The sequence below is a fragment of the Budorcas taxicolor genome, chromosome 3 (assembly GCF_023091745.1).
Source record: "Budorcas taxicolor isolate Tak-1 chromosome 3, Takin1.1, whole genome shotgun sequence".
NCBI classification, from domain to species: Eukaryota; Metazoa; Chordata; class Mammalia; order Artiodactyla; family Bovidae; genus Budorcas; species Budorcas taxicolor.
In genome coordinates this window covers 115,085,586-115,108,029 of record NC_068912.1, presented here as the reverse complement: position 1 = coordinate 115,108,029, position 22,444 = coordinate 115,085,586, and the positions used below count along the sequence as shown (strand labels likewise).

At 53.3% G+C, this 22,444-nt stretch overlaps 1 protein-coding gene across 2 annotated transcripts in view; it reads right to left on the bottom strand.

The window, feature by feature from the left end:
* Positions 1–22,444, bottom strand: part of SH3BP4 (SH3 domain binding protein 4) — a 99,412-nt gene that overhangs the window by 44,682 nt on the left and 32,286 nt on the right. Inside the window, exon 2 of one of the 2 annotated variants that reach the window (XM_052636983.1) lies at positions 13,117–13,191. The exons of the other annotated variant lie outside the window; for it this stretch is intronic. The gene's annotated coding sequence lies outside the window, so the exon portion shown is untranslated. The remainder of the gene's footprint in view (positions 1–13,116; positions 13,192–22,444) is intronic. 2 annotated transcript variants of the gene reach the window in all.

Here is a 22,444-nt window from a genome sequence, read left to right as displayed (position 1 = left end):
CTGCCCCGCCCCACCCTTCCCCCTCCTCCTGGTCCATGGGAGGTCTCTGTGCTCAGTCCCACTGTGCCTGGGTTTGGACCAGAGCCCCGGGCAGCTCCGGACTCCCTCGCCTACAGCACCAGCCGCTGGCTCGAGCCCAGGGGTCCTGGCTGGCTGGCTGCTGCCAGCGCCTTTCTGCTCACAAACACCCTCCCTGGCTGCCCCCTCACTGCCCCCGAAGCCGCTCCCGCCCCAAGGCCTGGACGCCCTGTTCTCATCGGAGTTGATAAGGCCACGGGAGTGCCAGGTCCCGAGGGCGTTTGCCCACATGCGTCTCCCCAGGTGGCTTTCGCACGCTGACCACTCTCCCTGCTCTGAGCCGGCCTGCGAGGCCTGTCCTGCAGGTCTCTTCCCGCACTTCCCCGGCGGGTCCTCCCCCTTCCTTCCATGCTTTCTCCTCCTCTGCCGGCCCCTAGTGTCCACTGTCCCCAGTGTCCACCCCTGCCCTTCTGCTCCGTCACTAGGCGCATTCTCCTTGGGGGCTGGCCATTGCCAGGCCACGCCTGGGGACAGGGTGGGGAGGGACTGCCTAATCTCTGCTGATGCCTGAAGCCTGGTCTCTGCAGTACCTGCCCATGCCCTCAGGATGGCCACTACGGGGCCAGACGGCTGGGTCCTTCCCACCGCCGGCCTGAGCCCACTGCCCCCTTTCCTGCATCCCTATCCTAGCAGAGGGCACCACTCACCTCCCCCAGCTGGTCAGTTCTGGAGTTGAAACAGAAATGCTCTTCTGGATGCTAGTGTTTCTCAACCTTGGCCCTACCGACATTCGGGGTGGGATCATCTTCTGCCATGGGACCCATCCAAGTGCATCCCAGCAGCACGCCCACCTCTACCCACTGGATGCCAGGAGCCCCCCACCACCACCTCAGTTGTGATGACAGAAGCATCTCTAGACGCTGCCAGATGGCCCCTGGTGACACCCTTGCTGGAAAGGGCCAGGTGGGGAAGACCGCAGGCTCTGTGGGCCACGTGGCCTCCACTCGAACCATACAGCTCCTCCCTGCAAAGGCAGACAGGACCACAGACAATGAATGGGCGCAGCTGGGCTCTGAGAAAACCTGATTTGCAAAGGCAGGGGGCACACCGGATTTGGTCCACTTGGTCCTGAGACCGCAGCCTCCTGGTCCTTCTCCGGACGCACCTGCTCTCTGGCGGGCTCCCCTCCGCATCCATCCCCTCCTGTTTCTTCTTTTGGGACTTTCCCACGCATCACCTCACTATACTGCCTGTGGTCTGGGCACCCTACTCAATTTCTCAGGATCGAGTCCGCTCTGACCCTAGGAAAACAGAAATCATTTGAATACTAACTAGGAAGATAACGCCCTTTACCCTGGGCCAGGCCCTGGGCTATAGGCTTCACCAATTAATTTAAACCTTTAGAACGGGTTCGGTCAGTAGAGGGAATGAAAGACATTTGGGGAACCAACTTGTCCACAGAATCTGTGTGGGCCCCAAACCTTCATCCTATCCCGGGATATCACGTGGACCATTTGCTGCTATCCCTGCCCGCTCCCCTGGCATCTTCCTCCTCCAACGTCTCCTTCGGTCTCAGACCCTCTGAGACCACAGCCAGGGCCACGGGCGAAGGGGTGGTGTTGGAGGCTCGTGGCAACACGGACCAACACCACCATCCCTGCACAGGCACGTGCCTTTGTGGGCACACTGGCCAGGTGGAAATCTGGGCCAGCAGCCCTGGGTGGCATCTCAGCGTGAGACCCGCGGTTCTGAGCATCCCGCAGTCCCGGCTGCCTCAGCCTGCTGGTATCTTTTCTGGAAGGTTTTTGCATCACAGTTAAAAATCATTAAAAATGAAAGAGAATATACTTTGTTTCTCATAAAGATGCTACTCCAGAGATTTCCGGTTGATCTCTCCTTTATCAAACCCTGGAAATGTCAGGTATGATACCCTTGAAGCTGCAGGTAGCCCTTATGAGGTTTTCTGAACATGCCCAGGAGCACAGGAAAAGGAAAAACAAAACAGAAAGGAAGGCAGCAACAGCATCATCAGTAGGAACAGAGCAGGGAGAGACGGGGAGGGTGAGGCCATGCCCCGCTCCACAACCTGCTGCCTGTCCTCTGCTTTGCATCTCTCGCAAGAGTGGGTGCCCGGCACGGCGTCCGAGTGCAGAGAGGGTGGTTTTCGTAGTTCCCCTGACTCGCCCGGCCCAGGACAGGATCAGCGGCTGCAGCCAGAGCTGAAGGGGCTCCACCTGCTCCCCACCCACCCGGAGGTCAAATCCCCTCTCGCAGGGCACAGACGTGGGATGCCGCCTGTGTTGTTCAGCCGCTCGGTCCTGTCTGACGCTTTGCGACCCCATGGACTGCACCACGCCAGGCCTCCCTGTCCATCACCAACTCCTGGAGCTTGCTCAAACTCATGTCCATTGAGTCAGTGATGCCATCCAACCATCTCACCCTCTGTCGTCCCCTTCTCCTCCTGCCTTCAATCTTTCCCAGCATCAGGGTCTTTTCCATTAAGTTGACTATTCACATCAGGTGGCCCAAGTATTGGAGCATCAGCTTCAGCATCAACCACCTGAGTGCAGTCACCGAAAGGGAGCCAAGTGGGGGGTGGTCCTCCCCTAAGCCAGGCATTGGCTTTCCCTTCCTGTCCCAGCCCTCCACGTCTGGCCTATAACAAAGTGAAAGTCTCTCAGTCATGTCTGACTCTCTGTGATCCCACAGACTAGACAGTCCACGGAATTCTCCAGGCCAGAATACTGGAGTTGGTAGGCTTTCCCTTCTCCAGGGGATCTTTCCAACCCAAGGATCAAACCCAGGTCTCCCGCACTGCGGGTGGTTTCTTTAGCAGCTGAGCGACCAGGGAAGCCAGGCCTATAAGAAGCTCTGTGTAAGGCGCAGATCCAGATGTCAGGCCGGATTCAGTACACATCTGCTCTCTCAGATGGATAGATGGACGCTCCAACAGGTGCAGACAGGACAAGAGTGCTCGGGCTGGGATCTGAATCCAAAAAAGCTGAGTACATCAGTGACTACCTGGGCCAGTCGGGTTGAAGTGCAGGTTCCTGGGCCCTGCCTTGGTGTTCTCACTGTGTGGGGACCGGCTAAGCTGTCACTTAGATTAGCATCATTTGAGTGCAGTTTAGTAAGGGGACAACGACACTCCATCCTAAAGGAAATCAGTCCTGAATATTCATTGGAAAGACTGATGCTGAAGCTGAAGCTCCAATACTTTGGCCACCTGATGCGAAGAGCTGACTCCTTGGAAAAGACCCTGATGCTGGGAAAGATTGAGGACAGGAGGAGAAGGGGATGACAGAGGATGAGATGGTTAGATAGCATCACCGACTCAATGGACTTGAGTTTGAGTAAACTCTGGGAGTTGGTGATGGACAGGGAAGCCTGGCGTGCTGCAGTCCATGGGTCGCAGAGTCAGACACAACTGAGCGAATGAACGGATATGAACTGAATTGAAAGACAGTGAGATGTGGGGAGGGGGGCAGTGAGTGTAGGAAGACCCTGGAGTAATGACAGTAGGAAGGAAGGGATGGGGAGGCAGGTACTGGGGATCCAGGGAGTGACCACCCCGATCTCCCCTGACCTCCTCTCCAGCCTGATTTTTCTACCGGAGGCAAGGGAGCCCACCCGATGCAGTGGTTTCAGATGAACGCCCAGGCCGACCTCCCAGCAGGTGCAGAAAGGACACAAGGGGAGTCAGCACACAGGAGCCTGTGCAGGGGAGCTCACTCATGAGTGGTACCCTGAAGACTTCCCACAGAAACTGAGCATCCCAATTGAGACAGGAAGCGGGCAGGGTTTAGGAAAATGACATAGTCCGAGGACACAACGTAAACCATTAGAACCAACAAGGTCCAACTTGGCAGACAAGTGGACCTCCACTAGACCTCGAGCCTCAACATACGCTCTCTGTAGCACACCAGCAACCTACATCACACACCCCCACCCACAGGCGTCACGAGAGCTCCAAGGCCGACCATAAAAGGTCAGAAAGGGGGAGTCGTCTCTGATGTCTTCCATCAGTGTCTTATAGCTTTCTGTATACAGCTCTTCTGTCTCCTTAGGTAGGTTTATTCCTGGGTATTTTCTTTTTCTTGCAATGGTAAATGGGATCGATTCCTGAATTTCTCTTTCTGATTTTTCATTGTTAGTGTATAGGAATGCAAGTGATTCCTGTGTATTGATTTTGTATCCTGTAACTTTGCCAAATTCACTGATTAGCTCTAGTAATTACCTGATAGTATCTTTAGGCTTTTCTATGTATAGTATCAAGTCATCTGCAAACAGATGAGAGTTTTACTTCTTCTTTTCCAGTGTGGATTCTTTTTATTTCTTTTTTTTTCTCTGACTGCCATAGCTAGGACTTGAGAACCATGTTGAGGAGAAGTGATGAGCTTATCGGAAGGGCAGCAATAGAGATACAGACATAGAGAACAGACTTATAGACACGTGGGGGATTGGGGAGGGAGGAGAGGGTGGGATGTATAGAGACAGGAACATGGAAACACATCCATTAACATATGCAAAACATATGTTTTCATGTTTTCATGCAAAACAGATAGCCATGGAAACTGGCTGTGTGACTCTGGGACCCAAACCAGGGCTCCAGAACAACCTAGACGGGCGGGAGGGGGAGGGAGGTGGGAGGGAGGTATGCATACCCATGGCTGACTCATGTTGCTGTATGGCAGAAACCATCACAATATTGTACAGCAATTATCTTTCAATTAAAAATAAAGAAATTTAATCATAAAAGGTGGGGTGGCTCAATTCCTGGAAATCCCCACCCCTTCCCCCAAACAGCTTGAATACTCCTCTCACTCATTAGCCTACAAAATGACCACCCCTTGAGAGCCCCCTGGACTCTCAAGGAGATCAAATGCATCAATCCTAAAGGAAATCAATCCTGAATATTCACTGGATGGACTGATGCTGAAGCTGAAGCTCCAATACTTTGGCCACCTGAAGTGAAGAGCCGACTCGCCAGAAAAGACCCTAATGCTGGGAAAGACTGAAGACAGGAGGAGAAGAAGGCAACAGAGGATGAGATGGCTGGACGGCATCATCGACTCAACGGACATGAGTCTGAGCAAGCTCCAGGAGATGGTGGAGGACAGGGAAGCCAGGAATGCTGCAGTGCAGGGGGTCGAAAAGAGTCGGACACAACTTAGCGACTGAACAACAACAATAATAACCGACAACCCCATACCTCGGATGGCCCTCCCCTTCTGAGATGCGCTCACCTTCTGAGATGGCCCTCCCCTTCTGAGATGGCCCTCTCCTTCTGAGACGCCCTCCCCTTCTGAGACGCCCTCCCCTTCTGAGACGCCCTCCCCTTCTGAGACGCCCCTCCCCTTCTGCGAGGCCCCTCACCTTCTGAGATGGCCCTCACCTTTTGCGAGGCCCCTCACTTTCTGAGATGGCCCTCCCCTTCTGAGATGGCCCTCCCCTTCTGAGATGTGCTCACCTTCTGAGATGGCCCTCCCCTTCTGAGACGCCCTCCCCTTCTGAGATGCCCCTCACCTTCTGAGATGGCCCTCACCTTTTGCGAGGCCCCTCACTTTCTGAGATGGCTCTCCCCTTCTGAGATGGCCCTCCCCTTCTGAGATGCCCTCCCCTTCTGAGATGGCCCTCACCTTTTGCGAGGCCCCTCACTTTCTGAGATGGCCCTCACCTTCTGAGATGCCCTCACCTTCTGAGATGGCCCTCCCCTTCTGAGATGCGCTCACCTTCTGAGACGCCTTCACCTTTTGAGATGCCCTAACCTTCTGAGACGCCCTCCCCTTCTGCGAGGCCCCTCCCCTTCTGAGATGTCCCTCACCTTCTGAGACGCCCTCCCCTTATGAGACGCCCTCCCCTTCTGCAAGGCCCCTCCCCTTCTGCGACGCCCACCCTCTTTCTATGGAGTGCGCGTCTCCCTGGATAAACCTTTTTCCTCGTTACCATGGCTCAGTCTTGATTTTTTTCCCACGAGAAGCCAAGATCCCACACCCGGCGGCTGTCCCAAGGACTCAGATGTGACCTGGGATGTGACCATCCTCTCGGGTCCCACTCTCTTTCCTGCAAAACAGGGAGGGCAAACTATTTCCTAGCGATGCGTGCCAACCTGCCTCCCGACAAATACAGATGACTGGTTCTCAAGTTACGTTACGTCCTTTGGAAACGAACAGATCCCAGCTAGAAGGGACATCCATCCGGGCCTCACCTGGATTCTGCCATGCGTCCCACTGATGGACAGTTCGTGAACCCTGTCTAGCCTCCCACCATCTGATCTCAGCTCTTGTTGTTGTGGGGAGCTGTGTACTGGCCTTGGGGTCGGAGGCCCCATTAATCACTCATGTTCTGAGTGAGTGGGGGCTCATGCTCTGAGCCCCCATTAATCACTGTTGGGCTTCCGGAGCACCACCTCCCTCATCAGTAAGAGGAGGCCACAGAGCCCTACCTGGCCCTACCTCTTGGAGAAGGTCAAAAGGTCAAGAACAAATCTGAGAGCTCTGCAAACTGTAAAGCACTCCGCAAAATTTCAACATAAAATGAACCTACGGAAGAGCTCTTCGAGCACTGCGCAATACTGTCTCCTCCCTGAAACCTCCTCGGCTAAACCCACAACAGGCCCAGACCACACACACTGTGCACCTTCCCTGAGAGCCCATTCCCAAATTCCGCTTCCCATGTCCCTCAAACCCGAGCACGGTGCAGACTGACAGTTCAGGTGGGCCCCCTCTCTCCAGCCACCGACCCATGGACGGCCTGCTGGTGGCCCCGGCTTCCCGTCAAACACCCGCACAGCATCTCTGATTTTCAGGGGTGGGGCAGAGCAAGCCCAGGTTAGCTAGAATCCAAAGGTGATTTTCATAAGCCAGGTCCTCCCCACTCTACAACAGAGCAAACACCATTGGTATTTGAATGGAAAGCAACAGAAATAAGGACAAGATAAAGGAAAGAAGGAGGCTTCCCGGTGGGGGCTAGTGGTAAAGAACCTGCCTCCCAGTGCGGGAGAGAGAAGACGCAGGTTCGTTCCCTGGGTGGAGAAGATCCCCCGGAGAAGGGTATGGCAGCCCCACTCCAGTGTTCTTGCCTAGAGAATCCCATGGACAGCGGAGCCCAGCGGACTGAAGAACACAGGGTCGGGGGTCACAACGATACAACTGAAGGGGCTCAGCATGAAAAGGCAAGGAGAGTTTCATCTGGGTGTGTGCTGAGCGCTCTTGGTCAAGGGCAGACCTTCAGCCCCTTGGCCTGACCCAACACCGGCTTATCTTCCAGCCACCTTATCTCCATGCTGGCCTTAGCCTTCTTCCAAGTCAGCCAAAACTCATTTGAGGAATCTGACAAGGGCTGTGGGCTTTCTCTGTAGAAAACCAGCTATATCTATAAAGTTTCGCTTGACATGTTGGGACCTTAAGGACCCTCTCAATAGGCTGCTAGTAGTCCCATGTGGACACGCCTGCTATTGATGAAGATGATGTTCAAGGGGCCGAGGCTCAGGCCACCGAGATACCCCAAGCACACCTACAGCATCAATCAATGCTTTTCACAATTACTTTCAAAAAAACCAAAGGCAGAGATGAGGCTCTATGTTCATACAGGAAAACAGCAAATGTGAACAGGATTTATGATGAGAAATGATGAAGCGGGAAGAATCAAGTTTATGGAACCCAAAGTCCAAGGCTGCCCAGGAATTGGGGGTGGGGGGTGTCCTGTCCTCTACAAGACAGGGCGAAGGGCTTGAGAAACTGTGAAGTGTCTGGGGCAGGGCAGCCCTGGGGCCACATCAGTGACATGTTCAGAGGACTGATGCTTGGGGGCCCCTCGATACCGACACAAGCCAAGGGAGTCGCTGGGAGGTTAAATGGCTAACCCATCTGGTGGGGTGGCAACCTCAGAATGGGGGAGGGAGCAAAGGAAGGAAACAAGGAGGACAGGAGGGAGAGAGAGAGGGAAGGAGGGAGGGGAGGTACGTTTGCATAAAGCCCCAGGGGAGGGTGAAAGCTCGACATCTCCTCACTCTGCTGGGCGCTTCACTGCCTGGTCCAGGTGCTCCTCCAGCCTGAACACCCCATGGCCCTGTCCCCTCCCTCCGATGGATCAGCAACAGACCCCACCTGCAGGTGAGCCAATCCACCATCTGCCTCTGGACCCAGCAACTAAGGACCTGCTCCAAAGGGTCAGCGGGCTCCAACCCACTTCCAAGAGCAGTGAGCTGAGAAGCAAAAGCACCCCAGGGCAGGTCCTGCTCATGGACTGCTGGACCGTGGCTGGTGGCCATTCCTCTGCACACTGGCTGAGCGGCAGAGGCCGGGTGACCAGGGAACGTGCCACGTGATTCCTGAAAAGCGGTTTCATTTCTCCAACCCTGGTTCCCAGGTCCCTTGCGATCTGGGGGCTTGACCTCTGATCTGGGGGCTTGACCTCTGGATGTTTCCAACAACCCTCCACTGTTTCTCTTGAGCAAGCTGGAGTGCCTATTCCATTCCTTTTTATCTGAGAAACTTCTGACCTGGGCTCCATCTTTACAGGTGAGGAAACCGAGTTTCAAGGAAATTAGTTTATGCAAAATGCTTGTGCTCATTATTGAAATCTGTCTCTGCCTGGAAAAGATTAAAGCTGTAAGTTTTTGGCAGAGATGTTTTTCTGACCCCAAACAGACATTTTTCTGACACAAGAATGAAACACATTCACTCTGTCCTTCCTGAGTTGCAGCTGGCCCAGTCAACTTCAAAAAACAGATGAACGAAAGGGGAAAACTCCAGCCAGGGATGGGGACCCAGGGGTTTTCTGATTAGATTGGGAAGTTCTTTGTAGCCTACGCAGGTTTCAGCAGGGGACTGGAAGGCTCTGGAAATAAACAACTGCGGGATCTTTCTTCCACTCACATTTTATCTCCACGGCCTCAAGTATGTCAAAAATGTCTCAGCGGTCCTCATGACACGCCTGCTTTAAGAAGAGTGAAAACGCAGGCTGGTGATGAAACTAAAACACAAGGCCTGTAAGACCACAGAGGCTGTTTTCCGTTTAGTACCTCTGCCCAAGCACTCAGGTTTCTCACCCGCCCGCATTCCCCAGACTTCACTCTGGAGGCAACTGACCTCACGGTCAATATGAGGTTTTTAATTTTTATTTAATATAAAATTTAATGTTATTAAATTTATTTTTAATAAATATTTTTAATTTAATGAGGCAGCCCCTACGTGACTGAGGCTCACTCGTGCAGAGCTTCTGAAAGAGGCTGAGCACCGCTTCACATGCAAGTGATGTGTGGCCAGGTCCCTGCAGAGGTCCAGCTGCTGACCCACTGTGATGACAGGCCTCACCTCCAGGGGGCATCCTGCAGGCCTGGGTGTCTGCAGTTAAGGATGCTGGCCTTGGCTGCGCTGGCCCTGAGGACCTCAGAAAACTGGGATCTCCCTCGTCAGTACCGACAGGCTGGCGTCCAATTCATACCTCAAGAGTAAACCCCTTAGTGGCTGCCAGGGCAGGAGGGCAGGGGGCAACAGGAGTAGGCCCTGAGCGGGAGGGGGGTCTTCTTCTGAGGTGATGGAAAGATTCTGAGACCAGAGACAGGTGCTGGTCACATGACACTATGAACTAAGTGCCAACTGGACTGTATACATTTAAACGGTTGGTTGAATGCTATGCAAACTTCACGTCCAAAAACCCAAGCTCACGTAATCAGAAAATCTGGCGATACAGTCTGAAAAGTAACCCCTGAAGAGCAAGAATCTGTCTGAGTGTCCACGTGGACCAGACCTTGGCCAAGGCACTCCCTACAGGGAGGGTGGACGGGTCCACGCAGCTGGACAGCACCGATCTTTCAGACCACCCAATTCACTTCCTAACTGTAGCCTTGATTTTTAAGTAAATTTACAGTTTTAAGAGAAAAACTTTAACCTGTTGGATTCACAAGTGATTTCTACTGGCCAGAGGGGGACTCGGGGATACTGGCCCCATAGCTCATGTGTCCTCCCAGTAAGGAAGGATGACTTGGGACACACAAACAAGCTTATTAATAACCCTCTGAACCTGAACTTGAATGGGGGCACTCTCTGAGCCTGACTTCTTGTCTGTAAAATGGACAGGATGTGTTCCTGGGCGGGAGGAGACCTAGCATGCAGACAGCGGGTGAGCGAGGCTGGAGCTCCCGCCTCCACGGCCATTGGCAGGATCGTGGGAACTGGCCTTGACCCTGGTCTCCCATCGAGCCCCTCCTTGGTTGGCACACTCCCCGAGGAGCCATCGGGCCAAGCTCTGCTATTTGCCAGTTACACTGGTCCGTCACACGAGTCTTAAAGTGAAAGGAACTGGAATCAGGCATCATTCCTGCTCCCTCACCTGCTTCATCACCTTGAACAGCAGCATCCACTGGCCCTTTAATAAATGATTTCTGGTGGCGATAACAGGGGATCAGTAACAGGTAAAGAACCTGACGCCACGTGAGTGGGGAGTGAAGTACTAGGTCGCTTCAGTCGTGCCCGACTCTGTGCAACCCCGTGGGCTGTAGCCCACCGGGCTCCTCTGTCCATGGGTTTCTCCAGGCGAGAATGCTGGAGTGGGTTGCCAGGCCCTTCTCCAGGGGATCTTCGACCTAAGGATCAAACCAGTGTCTCTTAAGTCTCCTGGATTGACAGGCGGGTTCTTTACCACTATCGCCACCTGAGAAGCCCGATGTGTATGTAATTCCACGTGGGTGCCACTACATGCAAATCACAAAATTAGGCACTGGTCAAACCCCTTGAGGGTTTCCCTGGTGGCTCAGACAGTAAAGAATCTTCCGGCAATGCGGGAGACCTGGGCTGGATCCCTGGGTCGGGAACATCCCCTGGAGAAGGGGATGGCTACCCACTCTGGTATTCTTGCCTGGGGAATTCCGTGGACAGAGGAGCGTGGTGGGCTACAGTCCATGGGGTCACAAAGAGTCAGACACGACTGAGTGACTAACACTTTCACAAAATCCCTTGATGCTCCTCCTCACAATGAACTTAGGACAAATCAGATCTTGAACATTAAGAAGCAAAGAGAAAACACTGCATTTGTGTTTCTGTAGGGGGGAAAAAAAGCCACAAAAAAATGGCCAAATGTGTGAGGATCCCGTCTCTTTAAATGCTGGGAGACACACATCCACTCCCTAAAGCCCCCACAGCCCTCTGCCATCTCCATGGCCAGGAGAGGTGTGAGCCCTGCTCTGGGAGCCCTTAAAGACAGGATGGAGACCCGGGGGGCAAGGCCCACCCACCCTGCTTCCTCTTCCCAGGGGTCCTGCTGCCCAGGGTACCCTGGCTCAGTCCCAGAAAAAGCAAACCACATAAATGACACCCAGGAAACTGTTGGAGCTGAAAAGGGGTCCTAAGTAAAGCTCCCCATTGACCTTCTGCTTTTCTCAAAAGGGGTCCACCCCGGCCAAGCTGTGCCTTCAATTCAAACCCAGAGGAGGTAACCTGGGCGGGGGGGTGGGGGGGCACAGGGCAGGGAGCCCAGCCACACCATCCCTGGTATCTACCAGGGTTATCTCCAGAGAAGAACCAAGCCACATGCTTGCTGTTTGAGTTCAGAAACCCCAGCTTTCCGGCCAATGCCAGTCCAAAAGAATGCAAGGAATGTGGATGCCTTTCACTGGGTTTCACCGCAAACCCAAACAGATCGCAACCCCCAGGGCAAAGGCTTGCTGACAGCCGCTCCCTGGGCAGAGGCATTTTAAGTCCCTGAGACCTCAGCGGGGACCAGAGCACTCCTGAATTCCTCACCCACTATTAAAAGCCACAGGGTCATAACCTGCAAACCTCCTGCAACATTCTTCTTTATAGCACAGGCTGATACTAGAAAACAAAAAGATATGATGCAAAAGGTGGGCTGGGGGTGGGGGGCGGGGGGTGGTGGTGAAAGCTGAAACGAAACTCCAAGCAGCTGCCCCCAGGTGAACAGAAGACACACGGGATTTAAGGATAACCTGCACCTCAGACACTTTATCCGGAACAGCTTTTATTATTCAACTGGGCCTTGCAAGGATTTCCTGGCTTCCCTGGTGGCTCAAATGGTAAAGAATCTGCCTGCAACGCAGGAGTTCTGGGTTCAGTCTCTGGGTTGGGAAGATCCCCTGGAGAAAGGAATGGCAACCCACTCCAGTCTTCTTGCCTGGAGCATTCCAGGGACAGAGGAGTCTGGTGGGCTACAGTCCATGGGGTCACAAAGAGTTGGACACGACTGAGCAACTAACATTGGACTCTACAAGGAAGCAGGGTCTGGGGTGTTCCATCTCAACCCCCTTCTTCAACCTGTGTCTGCAAAGGACCCCCTTTCATTATATCTGATCCTTTTCACCCCCAGTTGGAAAGTCTCCTTTGTTTTTAAACATGAAGTCCGCAGCATGTTACGCAGATAATCTGACCCAGCTGATTGTACAATAGAAGGTTTTTCCTACTATTATTGTAGGTCACGGGGATAAAGATCAAGAACAGCAAATATCTGAGAACGTTCTACCCGGCCACCATTCACTCTCCCTTCTTTCTGCCAACTCACTTCTTCCTCCTGAGCAGTGGCTAAAGCTTCCTGCTCACGTTTTCTGCCAACCTTACACGCCTTTCCCAGGACACACCTGTCCCGGGGCCACACAGAGCCAAAGGCATCGCATCTCATCACTGGTGGCCATTGTTCCAGAAGCTCGGAACCTCTCCAGCTTTAAGAATAAAGCTCCTTTGTGCAAACACAGAGGACAGCCAACCTGGGGTCCGTCCCCCCGCTTTCAGGGAGGCAGACAAGCGCACTGGCTGGTTTCTGGGCAGAGCGAGAGCGTGTCATTGATGGACACAGAGGGAAGTCACCGAGGTAAACAGAAACCTGGAGCTGTTCCGGGAACTCGCCCGTGCCAGGCACGCCGGTGACCTCTGACCTCCTGCAGGCACGTGGAGCGCTGACGAGGAGGAGGTGAAGACAGGCCTGTGCCGGGATGGACGGTGCTGCAGGGTCTGGGGGAAGCGACTTCTCCCTCCTGAGAGGCTGGCGGGCACTCCGGGCACACCCCCTCCTGGGGGTGACGCCGCCCCCTCCACGGGACAGGCCCCGGTGGGGGGCGCACTCCGGCACCCTGCCTGCATCGCTTACCTGTCACCGGCCCCAGCTCCCTGACATCAAAGCCTCAGCCCCAGGACGCGGCCTTCTGTCCAGAGAAGAGAGACGCTGCAAGACAAAAGGGGAACGGAGACTGAGAGCCAGTCTTGCGCAGCTGAAGAGCTCATTCCAGCTCTTTCCTCAAGGCTCTTTCACATCTGGAGCCGGTTACGCTGGCCACTGCGTTTACCGGGAAAGATGAGGGTGGCGGTGCAGGCTGGAATCGCCCCGGAACCCTTTCCATTCCGGCTGCCAGGTACGTGGCCGGCTTTCTAGAACCCCCTCCTGGAAAGAGGCCCTCTACCAGGTCACGACCCTGCTGGGGCAGCCACTCTGCCGTAAGAGGATGCCCCCTACCTCCCACCCAACCCCGACAAGTGGGAAAGGGCTGTCCAGGGTTGAAGCGTCTGTGGGGTCTCAAGGGCTGCCCTCTGCACCCCCAACCTCAGGTCCCTTCCAAAGGGTCTGACCCCAAGAGTGCACCCCAGTAACTTGCGCCACAGCTGGCTTCCAGGAGCCCAGTCACCACGAGGGCATTTTTGGCTTGTTTCTTCTCAAGGCTGTATTATCTTCCCTCACCTGCTATCACTTCTGCAGAGATGGGCAGTGCAGCCTCAACAGGATAATCTTATCAGCTAAGCCCAAGAGATGGATTCCCTGATGGCTTGCCAGCAGTGGGGTTTCCTCCCCACTTGCTGGTCACTTAGGAGGTGGTGACTAACAGTAACCAAGGAGCCCATGTTTGCAATAGGTTCCTTAAACAAGGATGATGATGGACGGTGGGATCGAAGGTACCACCATGGCACGACACCCTGGCCTTCTGAATGGGAGTAACAGAGCTGCTCCAAGCTTTACAGGAGCCCTGCACCTGGCCAGCCTGTGAAACAGGAGGAAATCCCATCCTGGGCACCTTCCCCAAATCACTGTCCTCCCCTGGAACAGACCCTCAGCCACGTTATCAGTCCACATGCAATTACAAGGAGCATCACAGGAGGGCAAGAATTATCCCGAGATGCTGGGGCAGCTGGCTGGTCTTCACAGCACCGTTTCCTCTGGGGCTTCCATGGCAAAATGAATTCCAGATGCACAGAAAGGTGAGAGGACAGGCTGAGAGGCATGGAAAGAAATCAACCAGAAGGAAAGAGAAAATCCAGCTCTTGTACAATTAACTCTTAAGGTAGAGACAGACCTCAGTGCACAAGGAATGTAGGAAACACAAAGGCAAAAGGAAAAACCCCAGTGAAACCAATGAATGCTACAAAAAGGCAGCAACAACCTGGGGAAATATATCTGAACGTGACCAAAGATTCAGACCCCGAGAAGTTCAGAAAATGCAGGGTGGGGTAGGACATTGAAGGCTCAGGATGCAGAGGCCGCTGTCCACCCATCACCTGGATTCTGGGTGCATCTGCAGACCTTGGCGTGTCAGCGCGTTGCTCGTGGGACCCCAAAGACTGTCTAGGCAGGGCAGATGAGAACCTCGTCACTTTAAAAGGGGCGGAGGTACTGGAAAGGCCTGGGGGGAGTGAAACAGTGCAGGGGTGGCCTCTCAGAAGTGGGTTTTTGGTATTTTAATGCTTGTTCCCTGGTAGCTCAGTTAGTAAAGAATGCACCTGCAATGCACGAGACCCTGGTTCAATTCCTGGGTCGGGAAGATCCACTGGAGAAGGGATAGGCTGCCCACCCTAGTATTCTTGGGCTTCCCTTGTGGCTCAGCTGGTAAAGAATCCATCTGCAATGTGGGAGACCTGGGTTCAATCACTGGGTTGGGAAGACCCTACAGAAAAGGGAAAGGCTACCCACTTCAGTATTCTGGCCTGGAGACTTCCATGGACTGTATAGTCCATGGGGTTGCAAAGAGTCGGACACGACTGAGTGACTTTCAGTTTCACTTTCAATGCGTGTTCAGACTTCTCTGATCTTTCCAGTTTGCTCTATGGTGTGAAGGGCATACATCTCTGTTGTCCTTTTTTTTCTTTTTAAGGGGCTTCCCAGGTGGCACTAGTGATAAAGAACCCGCCTGCCAGTGCTTGAGATGCAGGAGATGTGGGTTTGATCCCTCGGCTGGGAAGATCCCCTAGAGGAGGCAAATGGCAGCCCACTCCAGTATTCTTGCCTGGAGAATCCCATGGACAGAGGAGCCTGGCGGGCCAGAGTCCTTGGGGTCACAAAGAGTCTGACATGACTGAAGCGATTTAGCTTGCACGCATGCACCAGTCTGAGAACTTGGGTGTCTCCTTTGCTTTATAAACCATCCCCTCCCTGGCATCTAGGCTGGGGGGACAGGGCTTGCTACCCTCCCTCCTGTCCAGGTGCCCACTCTGTTGGACCTCTCACCTCTGCATGGGTCCACCTGCAGGCCCTTCAGGAAGGGCAAGAAGGGGTTGGGGGTTGGCAAGGCCACAGAGTCTGATGCAAAGAGTATCTCTAGTGGTCAACGGCCTCTACTTCCCACCTCTACATCACGGCTCTCCCTAAAGCCCATTTTCCAGATGCAAAATAGCTATGTGCTCTGCACAACCAGAGGAGACCACCACCAAGTCTTTTATGAGAAGAGGAGGACTTTATGAAGAAGGGAGGACTGCGTTTCCTCTCCCAGTCCCATTACAGCATCCTCAGTCAATGCAGCTTGAAGTGCTGGATCACTCCGCATTTTAGGCAAGAGCCTAGGAAACCACTGGGCTTTTCTCTTGCTCACTGCGGCAGGCTCCTGAAGCTCTGTTCCCTCATAAGGATTCCTGGTAAGGTTCCTAGATAGATCTGTGGCAGGACAGGTGCACACCCGGAGCCCTCTGCCCGCTCAGTGTTCATGACTCTGGCTGTGAACGGGCGTGCCTGTGAGGTCCAGGGTACGGGGACTAGGTGAACAGGACCAGCCCCTTCCCACCGCCCCAGCTGCGGGCTCTACCTCTCTGGAAGCCCCAGGTTTCTGCACAAGGACCCGCTGACCTGAGAGGAGAGGGATGTGGTCCTTCAGCCAAGGAGGGAGCCGCCAGAAGCCAGGGGCCCATCAGTCCCCACAGCCCCCAAAGAAAACACAGGACTTAGTGTGTGCGGATCAAGTTAGGCCCAAACCCTGGAGTCTAGAAGATGCCCGATGTCCTGATTTCATGGTTTGTTTCCAGACACATCAATGCTGTTACTGCCGAAGTTCGGGGGGAATCTCCAAGAACCACAGAGCTGTCATAAAGCAATGCTGAGAAGGCTCTGTTGTCTTCAGGAGGCTCCAAACAAGACCACAGTCCAGTGAGGACACCACTGACATCACTGCCCTGCATCACTGCAGCTGCTTCATCCGCAGCTTACCATCTTGGCAGGTGATGGGATGACAGGGCTTATCCTACCTGAGGACATCTGGAAAGCTCAGCAGGTAAACTTAGAGGCTCAAGAAACTTAGACGGGAAGCTATTCAAAGACACAGCCTCATCCTAAAGTCTCGCCCCAGGACAGGTCCCAACAAGACACTCAGCCATTCTCTCCCCGTACCTGAGGTTATGGCCAAAATCATGCCCCCCATCCCATGCACACAGGCATCCCAGGCGGCACTAGTGGGAAAAAGAACCCACCTGTCAATGCAGGAGACATAAGAGACTAAGGTTGCATCCCTGGGTCGAGAAGATCCCCTGGAGAAGGAAACGGTAACCCACTCCAGCATTCTTGCCTGGAGAGTCGCACGGATAGAGGAGCCTGGCAGGCTACAGTCCAGGGGGTCGCAAAGAGTCGGACACGACTGAAGCAACGTAGCAGGCACACACGCACCCCATGGATACACTGAAGCCCTAGCCGCCAGACCCTCAGAATGTGACCATATTTGAAGAAAGGGTCTTTACAGAGGTAATTCAGTGAAAACGAGCTCATGAGAGGGAATCCAAACCCAGGTCGACAGGTGTTTTCACACAGGAGGAAATTTGGAGGCAGATACACAGATAGGGAGAACTCCACATGAGGATGAAGGCGCCCCCAGGACGATGCGTCTACAAGTCAAGGTTGCCAGCAAACCAGTACAAGCTGGGGGAAGCCTGGGACCGTGTCTCCCGCGTAGCCTCAGAAGGAACCGGCCCTGCAGACACCCCACGTTGGACTTCCAACCTCCTCTGTACCGGGAGATGACACATTTTTATTGTTTAAGCACCCAAGCTTGCGGCTCTTTGTTACGGCACCCAAGCCAACTCATACAACCAGTCTCATACAACAGACAGCAAACCAGGAGAAGGGAGCCTCATGAGGCCACCTGTCTCAAGAGCTGCAAGTGATAGGTTCAGAAACACGCTGAAACGTTCCCTTTGCTCGACCTACAGCTTGGTTCGTGTTAACCCCATGAGAGCTGGCCACCCTGCAGTGCCAAGCCTCTCAGAGCAGGACCTACGTGGCCCTCTAATGTCACTGAACACCCTAACCTCCATGCTTGGCTCCTACAATCCCAGCATGTGCTCAGTGGCCCGGCATCTACGCAGTCGCCCAGCACAGTTCTTCACAGCTGCAGGAAAAGCATTTTTAGGGGGGTTCTGGGGAAACTGGCCTATTACCTGGGTTTCTAACCATCACAATGGACACGTATGGATCCACCGGCCAGAGGGTCCTTTACATCGGGCACCTGTCAGTATCTAGACTGGGATCTCTCCAGGGCAAGATTCGGTCTCACCCACTCTTGTGCCCACCACACCTGAAAACACCAAAGTAGGAGCACGAAAGCACAAAACAGAGCCAAACCCAGCCCAACAGCTGTCTCTGCCCACGAATGAAGAGGGTTTTTCAATAGGGAAAGCACAGAATAAGACGTAAAAATCATATGGAATGTTTTACAAATATGAAATTCAGATCGCAGTGTGCAGAAGTACAGTTTAATTGGACACGGGCACCCTGTCCCTTTACGGACTTGTCTGTGGTTCTTCTGTGAGTTGATGACACCCAAAGGTAACTGCCACAGACACCTGAGGGGGCTGCAGAGCGGAAACACTGCCTGACCTTCTACAGTGAAAGTGTGCCGACCCCGGTCTACACCAGCCCTATGCAGGCTGCAGGGCAGAGGCCAGCCTGGGGTAGGCTCAAATCACAGAGGTCGGCAGCACCCATGGGGCATGGCCAATGCCCGAGGGCTGGCCGGGTAGCAGGCAGCATCTGAGACGGCAAGAGGAAGGGAAGGGCAACAATGGGAGGTGTGGCTTGAAAAGGAAGCAGGAATGGCCCAGAGGTAAACTTGATCAACCAGAAACTGCTTCCCAGAGCCTGCTCCAACCTGCGAGGGGAGAGCTCTGGGCCCCTCTGGGCACAGGTTTGCCCCCCGGGTCCCTCTGCAAGAGATGCTCACGTGAGCATCGGGGCCCAGGCCTGGCGGTAGACTTCACTCTTGGGTCTCCATTGTTTATGGAAGAAAGGACAAGGCAACCAATTTATAAAACTGAGAAAATTCATGCTTCTGCAGACAGACCTTGGTATTTAACGCTAACAAAATAAACAGTAGTGAAACAACAGTCCTTAGGTGTGTGGTGGGTGAGACAGCCAAGTGAAAGTAACACCTGGTCTCGGGGAAACCTTTCTTACAGAGAATACAGAACTGCTTCACCTACCTCTCCTAAAATTTCATAGTATTTCCAATTTTATAGATTGGGGGGCAAGGAACAGCCTTTCCTCTCTTGTGGAGGAAGCCTGGATTGACTGCGAAGCACGGAAGGTGGTTTACTGAGACACATGTCGACCAGATGCCCGCAGCGACTTCACCCTACACACCTGTACGTTCCCACCCGGCGCTTGGCTCAGTATCAAGTTGGTGGTTTGGTTCATGGTTTGTGGCCGGCGTTCTGCGCATCCTTCCTCCCCAGCAGGGCGGGGACGAGGGTGGAGGCTCCCATGTGTGGGGGTGACCTGTGCCCACTCGCTCTCAGGTATGTGGACGCCCACACCTGTGGCCACAAGGCTGCCTTCTCCTCCTCCTCTGGGCTTCTGCTCCCACTGGATGGAGCTGATGGGCTTTGCTATGGACATTTTAATGGATCTAATTATCACATAAATCATCACGGGAGATGAGCACCTTCCAGGACCAGTCAAGTGGAATATTTTGTAAAGACCTGATAGTGAGGAATCACTTAAAACAGGCTGGCAAACTAGACCACATTAAACATTTAAGAAAAAATAAATAAATAAATAAAATAAAACTTTTATTTTTTCAACTGATGCTGAAAAAAAATAAAATAAAACTCCGGAACTCTTGACTCAGGCTGCTTTGTCAGGCTTTGTGTCATCCCTTGACTCTAAATGGGGAATCGGGACTTTCCTGGGGGCACAGTGGGTAAGAGTCTGCCTGCCAGTGCAGGGGACAGAGGTTGATTCCTTATCCAGGAAGGGCCCACAGGCAGCAGATCATCTAAGCCCGTGTGTTGCACCACCGAAGCCCGTGCCCTAGAGTCTGTGCTCGCCAACAAGTCATCACGATGAGATGTCCGCACACGCAACCAGAGTAGCCCCTGCTCCCCGCAACTAGAGGAAGCCCGCGTGCAGCATCAAAGACCCGGTGCAGCCAAAAACAAACAAATAAATATAATGAATGTAAAAAAAATAAATGGGGAATTGTGAGGCTGTACTAGGCTGTGGTCCATGCATGCCAGTCATCAAACACACACTCAGAGAAAGACCTTCACCCAGTGTAGGAAGACTGGAAGATCCATGGACACTGGTTTTTTTCCATTAAAAAAAAAAATTCTAATTCTTCCAGGCTTTGACTAACTTTTTCCACTCACTGACTAATTACTTAGGACCTTTACAGTCTGACCGGGGTCACAGATCTGGGCTCCCAGAAGGGCTGGAGGTTTAAATCCAACATCATGACAATCCCCACTGCAAAGCTGATGAAGGAGCTTCCAAGAAGTCTGAAGTTTTCCATCCTGACCATAGCCTGTTCCTCTAAATAACAGGGGGAGGTGGGGAGGTGGCTCCAGCCAGGGGTAGGGTGTGTGAGATGCCATATGGATGGGGAAAGCCTGGACACAGAGGTTTCTGAGATGACCCCGTCAGATCCGAAGACTTGCATTCCAGCTCTGCCCTTCATGGGCCTGACAACCTCTGCCAGCTTACCTAATTTGACTCTGGGTCTGGGCTTCCTCAAGTGTAAAACTGGGCTCTCCATGTCATGCTGGAGATTACTCTTTAGCTTTTGTTTTCTCTACTCTATCATCTCTTTTTCTCCCTATCACATAGAGTAGACTCTTCCCATCTTTTCTGTTAGTCTATGGACTGCAGGGAGATATCAAACCAGTCAATCCTGATGGAAATCAACCTTGAATATTCACTGGAAGGACTGATGCTGAAGTTGAAGCTCCAACACTTTTGCCATCTGATATGAAGAACTGACCCATTGGAAAAGACCCTGATGCTGGGAAAGATTGAGGACGGGAGGAGAAGGGGGCAACAGAGGATGAGATGGTTGGATGGCCTCATCGACTTGATGGACATGAGTTTGAGCAAGCTCCAGGACATAGGGAAGCCTCTGAAAGGACAGGGAAACCTGGCATGTTGCAGTCCATGGGGTCACAAAGAGTTGGACACGACTTAGCAACTGAACAACAACGTGGGCCACATTAAGGGCAGAGACCCTGCCTTTCTCTTCTTTGAAACATAAAAGTCCAGAGATACAGCCAAATGCATAATAGAAATCTCGCGATTATGCTTATGGCATAAATGGCTGAGAACGAAACTTCTTCTGTATAAATGAGGCGGTGGTTCTCAAACAAGGGCACATACCAGGCTCACCTGGAGGGTTTGTTAAAACATAGACTGCCGGTCTCCACCGTGAGGGCTGGGCCGGGCCTGAATGTGCATTCCCAACTTGCTCCCAGGTGATGCTGGCGCCACTGGTCCCTGGCCCACACTGATACTACGTGGGGTAACTGACAGCAGTGTGCTTCTCCACCTGACCTCCTGGAGGTTGGAGGGGGTCAGGGTCAGCACCACTGTGTCCTCAGCAGACTCAGTAAGTGAGGTTCAGCGGGGTTTCAATGACTGACCGAGGTCAAGAAACGGGAAGCTGAGATCATAACCCACTGGTCCAAAGCCGCCCCCAGGACCTCGATGAACAGAAAAACAGCCAAGCACAAAGAAAACAGAGGCAGGCAAAGCAGGCTGCAGGCAGACCGGATGTCTCTGCCTGAGGGCATCAAATGCCAGCCCGGGTTCCAGCGCTACCCTGCCTTCCTTCTTTCCTTCTTCCAAGGCAGAAATTATAACCTCCCCCATCTCAAGTCTCCTAAAGTAAGAAGAAGTACACCATCCTGCCTGGTGTTTATGAGCTGCAGGAAGGGGGGCTTCTGTGCCAGGCCTGGGAGCCTCCCGACAAACCCAGAGGAGGTGGAAATACTGGGACAAGTCAGCGTGTGCAAGCGCAAACCCTATTTGAACAGAGCCTCAAATCCTGGCTTCCGCCGCTGAATCTGAGACCCGGGACATGCACCCTTGCTCCTTGGCGCCCAGCAGGCAGGGTGGGGAACTGCCCGGCCTCGAGTGCGTGCTGGCAGGGCCTGGCACACGTGGGCTCCAGCACGGTCCCTTTTCTGCCAGGACCCCAGCAGGCACCTCCTTCCCCAGAAGTGCCCTCTTGTGGGTCACCCCTCCCTGAATGGGGTTGGAGGGGAAGACCAGTCAAAGTGAGTACCACCCACCCTCTGACCTCGCAGATTCTTCTTCCTGGAGGTCACGTCTTCACCCCGGCAACCTCTCATCTTAGCAACAGTGGAAGAGGGGGAGATGGAGCCTGAGCCCTCCCCCTGCTAACAGTGGGCCTTTTCCAGCTCAGCTGACCCCAAATCCCCTCCACGTTGGGCTCACCTCCCAAGAGCCCCCTTCCCCTCTCAGCTCTACAGAGTGGGCTGGGGGGGGCCTCCGCCTGCCTTGCTGTTGGACTGGGGTACCATTCAGTTCCCCAAACCTAGCCAAAGCCGCGGGAAAAGGGCGGAATCCCTCCTCTAAAAGAACATGGATTGCTTTGTCATTTGTTAATCTGCTGTGTACCCAGCCCACTCCCACTTCTAGATAACACGCCCTACCCTCACAGATATGCAGAAACGGGTCAGAAACAGACGCACTGCAACAAACGTTTTATGAAGCCCAAGACCCAAACCAGGTTATAAGAGGACAGTGTGTTTTTATTCATTTCCCCCAAAATAAATCCCCAGTTTCTAAAATCTCTTCATTGAGATAAGTATAATGTTATCCAGAAATTCAAGGTAGTTCCCAACCCCTGGAACAGCCTACTTTTGTAACAAGACTTAAAAAAAAAAAAATGCAATCTTCAATACACATAGGTAAACAAAATGCCAACTTGAAGCTATTTCAA